Source organism: Palaemon carinicauda, chromosome 9 (genome assembly GCF_036898095.1).
Source record: "Palaemon carinicauda isolate YSFRI2023 chromosome 9, ASM3689809v2, whole genome shotgun sequence".
NCBI lineage: Eukaryota > Metazoa > Arthropoda > Malacostraca > Decapoda > Palaemonidae > Palaemon > Palaemon carinicauda.
The window spans coordinates 59,825,756-59,838,084 of record NC_090733.1 but is presented as its reverse complement, the minus strand read 5'-3'; positions in this window follow the sequence as shown (position 1 = coordinate 59,838,084).

Sequence of the window (12,329 nt, the reverse complement as noted above, 5' to 3'; positions counted from 1 at the left end):
CATTTGACACTATGACCATCCAATGTTGGTGTTTTTAATCTTTAACTTTGTATTGGGAATAATGTCTCTACGAAGAGACTTCTATTTACCTGGGGAAGAATTTCTGGCTGTTCTCCACATATAGTAACTATTTCCCTGTTAGCTTTAAAAACATTAACACACTCATGTCTTCCATTTCCAAATTCCAAAATAAAAAAAATTTTATGATTTACTACTTCATAGTGACCAGGTAATACTTCCACTCGTCTATATTTTTCTGTACTGTCATTATTTCTCATTCTCTCTCTCTTCTTCTCTAGTGTTTTCTTATCATTCTAAACATAACATGAATAAGGATCTAATGTTACAAAATTAGAACTCGAGTTGGAGCTGTCTGTACCGAGGTCCATGTTTGTAATTTTTAGGTCGTCAACGGAGGGGTTGGTTTTTACGGAAGAAGCAAGCCGGGTTATCCATCTCTTATCGAAGGATGTCAGTCCTCCTATCCCATGTGGCCCAACACGAGAAGGGACTTCAGCAGGGACCAGTCCTATATTAGAGATGGGCTGCCTTTCTTTAGGTGAGGGTACACTGGTCAGTGGGGGTAGTTAGCCCCTCCCACCGACAACTCTAATGCCTGGCGTCACCCAATACCCGCAAATATGGGTGACTTAAAACCGGATCACTGGAGCTCGACTCTCAACAGACTAAGTCTGCACCCAATGGGGTCTGCAACAGGGTGATGGCGTCTAAATTTGTACAGGTTGAGATGGTATGCCATCCATCACACCCTCTGCAAAATCCAAAAAATCAGTCAAAACCAAAGTCATAATCATACAAGCCAAAGTCGTCAACAAGTTCATGCCCAAGAGGAAGAGATGGGAGAAGAAAAGAAGTAATCAAAAGAAAGGAGAGAAAGTGCTGATTAATTTAGTTGGATCAACAATTGGGCAGTTTCCAACGTTCATTAGAGCCCCGCTGCTAATCCCTAAGCCCCCTATCTTCGTCAAGGCTTCAGCATCTGGAGGGCATCATTTGAGTGTATTTTTCTAAATCCACAATGAATAAGAGATAAAATACCCCTTTTCAAGGTACCACATCAGTCTTGCATTGAGCTTCATCTCCATAATTTTACATTAACAAGATGTCAATACAATTGGTCAATAGTTTTCTGCTAAAATCTTGTCCTTACCAGGTTTTAAAAAGGCTAAAATAATGGCTAGTTCCCAAACATTAGGATAACTATGATCATGCCATATTCTATCAATAATGCTTAAAATAAACAACTTTGTATTAAAAGGTACATGTTTAATCATTGCATATGGAATTCCATCAGGTCCAGGGCTGTATTGCTGCAAGTAGCAAGTGCGGAATCAAATTCTCTTTCGGTAAAAGGAGAATTATACGACTCTTCCCTTGCTTCTGCAAAAATTCTATATTTTCTTTTCTTCAATGCTTCACACTTGCAGGATACATTTCATAAGTGATCAGCCAGGGCATTACCAACATTTCCTTCAATCACATACTGACAGTTAACCTTCAACACTGGTGGAGGGTTATGGGTAAATTTGTCTGCAATCTTTTATATTTTCCTCCATACAGAAGATGATGGTGTTCTACTGTTGACTGAGGAAACAAAAGATACCCAAGATTGGCTCCTAGCTTCTTTTATGGCACAACCGAACTGTGCTCTATACTTATTGTATGTTATCAAATTTTCCTCAGTACGGCGACTACGCAATCTAGTTGGAGATTTTCTTGTGGTTCTGTGCAACACAGTTAATTCTGAAGACCACCGAGGGACTGGTAGTCGTTTCAATAATCCTGTGGTTTTGGGAATCAAATTGATTCCTGCTGTATAGGGTTCCATTCAGTAGGTATATGGCATCATCAATACTTTCAAACTGCTCTACACTTCCCTCGATTTCACTTAGCTCATAAAATTTAACCGCATTGTCAAAATTCTATTGAGGCCATCTTTGTAAAGGTGGACAATTGTTGGTGTTTATAATGATTGGTGCATGATCACTAGTACACCAATCACCTAATGTCCTCCAATCGAAATCAAGAAGGCAGTTATAGCTTGCAATTGAAAGGTCAATGCATGACAAGGTACCTGTCTGAACATGGAAGTCTGTGGGGTCGCCTGTATTAAGGATTCCGACAACCTCGTTTTCTACAATTGATAATATAATATTGACCCTGGTGTTTGCTAAAACATCACCCCACAAAGGATGACTATCATTCAAATCTCCAATTAAAAGAAAAGGTTGAGGGAGTTATTGAATCACCTCTTCTAAATTATCATACGATACGTTATCATTTGAAGGCAAGTACAGAGAGCAAATTGTATATTTTCTCCCTATATCAATCAGTACAACCACTGCCTGCGGAGGTGTACAGATAGATAAAGATATTTGAGGAACATCTCGACGAACGTAAATGAGACTTCCACCATGGCTCCCTACTCGGTGATCATATGGTGTCCTATAGCCATTATATTTTCAAGGAAAAGGGGTATTAGCATCAAGCTCTCTCGCCTGTAGACATACAAATATGGGGGAATGTGGGTGAATTAAGATGTTAAGTTCTTCATATTTGGCCCTTAAACCCTGTTAATTCTATTGCAAAATGGAGGAAAAAACCTATGCTTTACTTTTTGGAAGAAATTTTGGATGAAGTCTTCCTATTAGAAATTTTCTATCAAACACCATTTCCCGGTAGTTTTATTAGAGAGGGTCTTGATAAATTGGGTTTTTGTGTTTGTAATTTTCTTTTTATCCTTTTGATCTAATTGTTGAGATGGATGGTGGACCTCAACTTGAATTTATGATTTATTTAAATTGTCTTCTTGTTGATCAGAAACAACAGACAAAACATCATATCTATTTGATGTCATAACTCCATTATTTCTTATGGAAGGGGGTGAGCGAGACGGAGGTCGCTCTCTTTACCGATTAATAGGTGGTGAGTTACCAGGTTTTTGTACCTTCCCCAGTACATGTGCACCTGGTAACTTGGTTTCTAGTGGAATCTCCATTAAATCTGACAAGGACATGGCCTGGGAGAGGTTAGTACTATCCTTTGTAATGGAGGGTGGTTGGATAATGGTGGACAATGTCTTTTTATTGATACACAATGGCAAATCTTTAGGAGGAGATATTCTTGCCTTATTATGCAGCACTTTATCAGTAAATGGTGAATTTATTTTTCGTAAACTACCTACAGTAGTAGGTGAGTTAGATGACTCCTGAGGAACTTTTTCTCCTGTTTTTAATGTCTTTACATAGGTAGTCGATTTATTTAATAATCTCTTGGCATGCCCTACACTTACATGTTCAATAATTGATTTATTGAGGCCAGCTTCTTATAACTTATATAAATGGCAGCTCCTATCATTAGATTTATGATTAGAGTTGCAATTGAAGCACCTTGCTTCAAGTGTACATTCTCCATGGTACAGATTGGAGCAAGTATTACAAATTTTATCATTCTTACAAACTTTAGAAGGATGCCCAAATTCAAAGCAATTAAAGCATTGTAGTGGCTTCTGCTTAAAAGGCCGAACTTTAATCCTTTTATTTTCTATGTTAATGTGGAAAGGTACATCAGCATCCTGGAAAGTAAAGATAATGGACACATAGCCAATATCTCCTCTTCCGTATATTCATAAAGATCTCTATTGAAAACCATTCCCCTTCCGTAGCTAAAGTTCAGATGGCGTTTGATGTCCAATTTTATATCATCATTGTCTGTCTTAAAATTGGACAATATAACAGACTGTGTATGACTTGGCATTTATCAAGAATCTTTTCTTACCAAATCGAGATATATCTCCAGGTGCGATTGTTCCTACCTTCCTCTGAAGATATTTGCAGATCTTAAAATAATTTTCTGTACTTCCTGTAGATTGAGCAACAAGCCACATTGGTGATTTTGGCTTTCTTTGGGATGGCATAAATATTTCTGCGTCTTTATCAATCCAGTCTGCTGGTCTGTAGACATCCAGATCTTTAAGTACCCCATCACACAGAGCACCCTTACTATTCATATTACCTACTTTAATATTCATAATGTTACGGCTTGCATTGAGTGCTTCCTCATGACAATTAAATGATAACCAAGAAACTCATTTATTACCTTTAAGTTTCATTCTGATTTCTTTTTATTAATCCATAGCATTTAAATATCATATGTAGCACATCATAATTGGCTTCTAATGAAATTTGGGTAATATGCAGGATTTTCAATTTTCATGTGTTGCCCAAATTACACTTTTTCGAATATTCAAAGAATGAGCCTTATTAGTTCCTAAGTTGTCAATGAAATTTTCTTCAAATGAATTGCCAGAGGTCGTCAACAATGACGGGGGCGAGTCAACATATCCAAGGGAGGGAGAGTCATTGAAGGTAGAATCCATAGGAAAAAATAAAAGGGTACATTTTGATTTGAAAGAGTTTGATGCACCTGCTTGAGAATATCAAGGCATAACAATTTGGAAAGGAAATTTGCATTCTCCACTATCAGCACAATGAGAGTATACTTCCCAGATGGTCCACTCTATACCCTATCCGATGGATAGCATAAAAACAGATATAGCGGCACAGGTGTAAGCTGAACCTGCCTGTTAGGACCGAGACCAAGAAACTATGAAATCCTCCTCTCTATATTTGTGATGATGGGCTTCCGGCCAAAAGCCAAGAGTCCTACCACAAGCATTGGATCCCCCAGGATTCCGAAGACCCAACACTTGAGAATAGTTCCGCCAATAAGGTCCAAAACATCTTCAGGATGGCTGAGATCATCCAACACTCTCAAATATAGCCTTGAATGCAAATACCTCCCAACCATGACATCTCCTCCCATTCATGGAAGTAGGCACCGATAACAGATGTGGAAACATCCATGCCAGCAGCTTTAATGGATATAGAAACATCGCGCAAAATATATAATAAATATATATATATATATATATATATATATATATATATATATATATATATATATATATATATATATATATATATATATGTACATACTATATACACATATATAATAAGGGAAATTTTTCTCATAGAGTTGGGACAGCAACACAATAAAAAGTTTCAAAAGTTAGGAGAGGGTCGAAGCAATATTATGAGAAAGAACAAGATGAGAGAGAAATTTAGATTCGAACTGGGGGAGCAATTTTCCCAAGTTCGAGAGCCCTCTTGCCTGTCACCAAGTTTCAACACGGGAATGATATGCTGTGCTGGAGCTCAATGACTTCATCATGGCATTCTCTCATTAAGAGGGGAATTTAGGGAACATCTCGAAAACGTACACGAGACTTCCGCCATAACTCCTTGCGTGTTGATTATATGGTGTTCTATAACTAACATACTGTCTAGGACAAGGAGTGTTAGCATCAAGCTTGCTTTCCTATAGTTATACAATTATTGGGGAATTCTCATTAATTAGAAGCTCAAGTTCTTTATATTTGTCCCTTAAACCTTGACAATTTCATTACAAAATGGAGGAGAAAACTATGGATTATTTCTAGAAGACATCATCCTATTGGCAGTTTTTAATCTAACATTATTACCAGTAGGTTTCTTTAGGGATGGTCTTTATATATTGGGTTCTACGTTTGTCTTTTTCTTTGTGTCCTTTTCATCTATTTGTTTAGGCAGATGGTGGACCACAACTGGAATTTCTCATTTATTCAAGTTATCTTCTGGTTCATCAGAGACACCAACAGACATAACATCAAATTTATTTGATGTCATAACTTTAATGTTTATAATGGAGGGGGGTGGAGACATATGGAGATCTCTCTCTTTTACGATTAATAGATTGTGAGGTTCTAGGGTTTTGCACCTTTCCCACTACAGGTGCATCAGGTAAGTTGCTTTTTAAGTGGAGCCTCCATCAAATCAGGCAAGGACATGGCCTGAGAGAGGTTTGTACTATTTTTTTGTTATGGGGGACAAAGGTTCTATAGAGATGAGCAATGCCCCAGTGTTATACACCGTCGCAAAGCCTCAGGAGGTAATATGTTTACTTCGTCATTCAGCTTTTTATCAGATGGTATTTTTTCTTTTTAACTATTGGCAGTACTCGGTGGGTTTGATTTTAACGCCTTAGCATAGCTATTTGATTTATTAAATAGTCTCTTGGCATGTCCCGCACTTATATGTTCTAAATATGATTTGTTGAGGGCAGCTTCTTCCAACTTATATAGCTCGCAGCTACTGTCAGTGGATTTATGATTCAAGTTACAATTTAAACACCTGGTCTTAAGTGTACATTCTCCATGGTAAAATTTGGAGCAAATAACACACATTTTTTCCTTTTTGCAAACTTTTAGATGTGTGTCCAAATTTAAAATAATTAAAACACTGCAATGGCTTACGCTTGAAAGGTTGTACTTTAATAATTTAATTTTCAATTATAATATGGAAAGGTACATCAGCATCCTGGAAAGTATGGATAATCATTGATGTACCTGGGACTTTGTGTACTTTCCGCACATTTAGTGGACATACAAGAATCTCCTCCTCTGTAAATTCATAGAAATCTTTGTTAACCCTGGATAGGTATGCTACTCGGACACCCCTTTAAGGGTATACTCGGTTGTGAACGACCCCGACTCCAAAAAAAATTCAGGAAAAATTTAGTTATGCATCAATCTGTATTGTTTGACTTGCTAAAAATACTTCAAAGAATGCTAAAAATTACTGAAAATATAAATGATACCCATCTACAAAATAACTATTTATTGGAAATATATTAAAAATTTAAGTATACAAAAAAAAGACGACGTAAATATTCACAAAAAATAGAAATATACATATACACATAAATCCCTTTAGGGACACCTTCTTAGATGGCGAATCAACAGCGTGTAATTGCTGGAAATGAGTTGGACCCATAGAAGTCAAGATCTGAAATGAGAAAAAAAGGGTAAATTTTTTTGGCCAAAAAAATTTGTCCAAATTTCATGAATTTTTTTGAGTACCCAAATGAAATAGGAAGAGGCAATTTTTTTTATAGAATAAACTCATATTATCCTAGAACAGAAATACATAATAAAATGTGCACTAAGATGTAATTTACTGTTATAACAGGGGCGAAATCTAAAGGTCATTTTTTGACGGCCTAGTTCACAATGTAAATTTCTTATGAAAATCATTGTATCTCCTATAAAATATGATATTTATGCATTAAATTATACCAAAATATCACGAATTCTATACAGAACAAGAATATATAGAGATATGCCAACTTACCTTTCGGGTATGTCAACAAAATGGCCGCAGACCGCAACAACTCTTACAGCCCAATCTACCACTTGGAATGAAGAATGGGGTTGCAAGCTCCATATTATCATCAACATCTCTTTTTAACTCCATTAGAAGTGTGTTCATGACATCCATGCCGAGGGAATACTGTCTGCTGGCCATTATTGAAGATAAATTCAAAATAAATAGAAAAAAAATCAAATTTGCAAAAAACCCCAAAAAATCAGAAATTAGCAATTGAGGGAAAATGGACCTCATGGCAATATATGGCATCTAAGCCAAAACCAATGTCATGCAAGTGGTAGACACACCATCCACCCACACTTTCCAACTATAAAGAACCAAACAAGTATCAACACTGTTCGACAATTTATAATTATGTAATAACTTTGCTGTTTGATCACTTACCCCTATAAAGGTATTCAGGGTCGAGGTCGACCCCTGGGGGGGTAAAAAAACGGGGAAGGAGGGAAGTTAGACGAAAATCAGTCCTAAAGCAGACAATGGCATGTAGACTAGTCACCCCTTGCAGGTCGATCACTTCCATATTCGAGACAGCTGATGATTTATGGGGAAAAAACAGGTTTTGAAAATGCTGTAGGGGTCGCAAACGACCCATCATACCTTTCCAGGGTTAAAAACTACTCCCCTTCCGTAGCTAAAATTTAGGTGGGGTTTGACATCTAACATAACATCATCATTACTTGTTTTTATGTTGGACAGTACTACGGACTATGTGCTTGATTTGACATGGATAAGTTAACTTTTTTCCAAAATGAGATATATCTCCCAGTGCAATAGTTCCTACCTTTTTTCAGAATTAATTAGTTCCTACATATTTTTCTGAATTAATTTGCATATTTTGAAATAATTCCCTGAAAGGCCCTTAAATTTACCAGCAAGCCACATTGATGGTTTCGGCTTTCTCTGGGAAGGCATAACTAGATCAGTGTCTTTTTCCAACCAGTCAGCAGGCAAATAAATCCAAATCTTTTGGTACCTTATTGCAGAGAGCAGCCATGACATTCAAGTTATAAATTTTAATATTATTCATGTTACTTATTGCTTTAAATGCTTTATCATGACTACTGTAAGATATCCATGAATCCCATTCTTCATCTTGAAGTTTCATTCTTATTTCTTTTATTCATCCATAGCACTCAAATGCTTTATATAGATTATCATAGTTTGTCTCTATTGGAATTTGGGTAACATGAAGGATTCAAAGTTTCCTCGTGTTACCCAAATTACTCTTATTTAGCATATCAGTAGAATGGTCCTTTCCAGTTCCGAGGTCATCAACAGAATTTTCCCTAATCAAATTAGTAGATGTCGTCAACAGTGCTGGCGGGAGTCAGCATATCCAGGGGATGGGGAGTCAGTGTTTGAAGGGTGGGATTTTCGTTTTTGGTTTTTATTGGTTATTTGGCTGGTTTACCTGTTTGAGAATATTATGAACGTATCATACGTTGGAAAGAATATTTGCATTCTCCACTATCGGCAGAATAATACTAGACTTCCCAGATGGTCCACTCCATACCCTACCAGAAAGATAGCACCAAAACCGATATAAAGGCACAGGTGTAAACTAAACCGGCCTGTTACGACTGAGACCAAGAAAATATGAAATCATTCTCCCCATATCTACAATGATGGCCTTTCAGCCAGAAGCCAATTGTCCCACCACAAAGATTGGATCCACACCCCCAGATTTCGATGACCTAACCCCTGAAAATTGTTCCGCCAAAAAGGTCCAAAACATCTTCGGGATGACTGAGATCATCCGATACTCTCACATATAGCTTTGAATGCAAATACCTCCCAACTGTGATCCCTTCTCCCATTCAACTAAGCAGGCAGTCACAACGAATGTGGAAATATCCACGCCATTTAGATAAAAAAAAATAAATAATTGAACAAATAAATTAAATATTATATATAACGGATTTTGAGCAAAGCGAAAAATATATTTTTGGGTGAAATAGCCATGTCGTCCTGATGGAAGGTTCCTTTAGGTAGTCTTTCTAAGGGATATTTGCTACAGTGATACTCCCAGAGAAATAAACCGAAGGTTTCCTGAATTCTAACTCCTGGCGCGATTCATCCGTAATATAACTTTAAGGATGTCGCATGATATCAGGGGACGTATTTCCTAGATACGACACATAGCAATCTTCACCCCGAATAGATTTTACTCTTTGAGGGAGAAGAGTGGCCAACGAATGGGAGCTGTTATCAAGGTACACGGTGGACAACCTCCCTGTACTACTACGGCGCATTATTCCTTGTTGCATTTAAGCTGGAATAGCCGCAGATAGAGTAGTTTTGGGTGGGGTCATTTAACAAAGAAAGAAGGGTGGGTCCATCAGGACGACATTGCTATCTCGCTCAAAAATAAATTTTTTGCTTTGCTCAAAATCTGTTTTTTGGGCTCGGTCATGTTGTCCTGATGGAAGCATACCAGAGAATTAACTTGAAAGTACTATAGCTGTGGGTTTGTATAAGTTCCTTTACTTTGAATGAGTCCCTTATATAGTATACTAGACCCGTATATATGACATTATCGTTATTTGTCATATCCACCAAGCTTGGAACTAGCTTAGGGCTTCGTGCCCCCTGCAGGGTAAGTGTCGACTTCGACTATAAGGATTTAAAGTTTGTATCTCCATAGGGACGGAAGGTAATACTTAGAGATTATCCTTCTCGTACCTTCGAATTCTGTACTCTGATTTCATGTTGGGTTCTTCTAGGGTTTAATTAAAACTCTAGTATGCTTTATTCGTCTGTAACTGAGATAGCAGCAATAATACGCAAATACGTTTAGTATTTTACCTTGCAACTAGATTATGAAATGTAGTTACAATAGGGTATGAATCTGATCCGGTATTGAAAATACATCAGGGTCCATATTTTCTCTTGTTGAAAAAATATGTAATTTCATTGAAATGATGCCACTCAATGGAGATGTGAATACAATTCTGACTGATTTGTACAGACTTTGGAAATGTATGAACTCTGTGACGCAACGTTCACTCGGCACTGGTGATATTGATCAGATATGTACCTATATGGAACAGTGTGTTAATCATTGTTGTGATTTGCACTCGAGGGTAAATGAACCCATGCACCTGATGCACTGGAAAGTCCCAAAGTAGTTCATTGTTAATCGCAGCGCTACACGACGGGTTTTATAACACTACCCGCCGCCACCACAACATGTTTTATTTCCTGTACTTGCTTTGTATAATGTCTGTAAAAGATATGGATGATCTATACCCAGTGAATGAGCAGAGTCTACCAAAGCCCCTGTGTTGGAAGAAGTTCCATGTAGAAGCAATTTTCCTTGGATCGTGACCTGCGGGTGAGTTGTCAGGATCCGCTCTGCGAATAAGTAGGTGAGCTTTGCTCTCAGTTGTCTCAGGGAAAGATTTTGATCCTGAGGTTTCGCTTCAGAAGAGCTGTCCTTCCTTGAAGTCTGAAGTTCTACGAAGATAGACCTTAAGACACTCTACTGGGCATAGAGAGACATCTTCCTTCAGTGGGCAGATTCTCCAAGGACCCCACCTCTTGGTGGGTAGCTCGTTCTTGGCAAGAAAGGCAGGGTCAGGAAAGGGGTTCAGTTCTCCTGTGTCTAGGAACTGAATATGGCTTACATCCCTGATAAGACCACTATTTCACTAACTCTAGCCACTGAGGCTATTGTGAACAGAAAAATGACTTTCTGTGTTAGTTCCTTTAGAGTACAATCCTCATTGTTTAGGTTCGAAGCATAGTGCAAGACTTTGACCAAAGACCATGTGATGGGCTTTGGAGGGGTTGCCGGCTTGGGGTCTAGTGTATGCTTTTGGCACCTTATTGAAGGCTTCGCTTGTGAGGTCCATCTCAAAGGCGTAAAGAAGAGGTCTAGTCAGGGCCGACTTATACACAGTTATCGTAGTGGAAGTCAGGCCTTGTTCAAGTAGGTAGCTGAAGAAAGAGACAGAAATCCGTTGAAATTTCTGTTGGTCTACTTGTTTTCACAAAGGATAACCATTTCTTCCAAGATGATGCGCATTGTCTCCTGGTTGAACTTGACTTGTACTCTACAATGAAGTCGACCTTGTCCTTCGAGATCCCAAACTTTTGTTCGCTGCTAGGGCGAAAAAATCATGAGATGTAGGTTGTTGGTTCTCGGGGATGAAGCATAAACAGTCGACTTCTGAACCAGTTGGGATAAAACTGGGTTCGGCAGAGGAAACAGCTTCAGTTTCAATTCTAGAACTAGAGGGAACCAATTGCTTTTGGGGCATTTGGGGGCCACTACTGCAGCTGTTCCTCTCAAGGATCTTAGCTTGTCAAGGACTTTTAGCAGGAAATTGGTTGGTGGAAACAGGTGAATCCGATTCCATCTGTTCCAGTCGAGAGACATGGCATCTATCGATTCTGCTTGAGGGTCCATGTAAGGGACTACGTAACGAGGTAGTTTCTTGTTGTCGCTCGTCGCGAAGAGATCGATCTGCAGTTCCGGGACTTTTTTTGGGATGAAGGAGAATGAGTCTGCGTCTAGGGACCATCCTGTCTCTATCGGTTTTCGCCTGGATAGAGCGTCCGCTGTCACATTGCGGAACCCTTGCAGGTGAACTGCTAATAAGTGCCATCTTCTCTTCCTTGCCAGGTGGAAGATGGCTAACATCACATGACTGATGTGAGGTGATCTCGAGCCTTGTCGATATAGTCATTTTACTATCACTTTCTTGTCCAGGACCAATCTTATGTGGATTGCTCTGCGAGGGGATAGTTTCTTCAACGTTAGGAAGATTGTCATGGCCTCCAAAATGTTGATATAAAAGGTTTTGAACTGGTGTGACCAATTCCCTTGCACTTTTCTCTTGTGAGAATGGCCTCCCCATCCTTCTAGGGAGGCGTCCGTGTGTAGGGGAATTGTCCGCGCTAGGCTCTTGGATGTCGACCACGGCTTTAGTAGCGTGCACAAACGGGTTGGCGTCAACCTTAGTTGATCTCTTCGAGCGTTTGATGCGTATCTTCTCCAGACTCCTGACACATCCTTCAGTTGTGCTTTTAGCACTG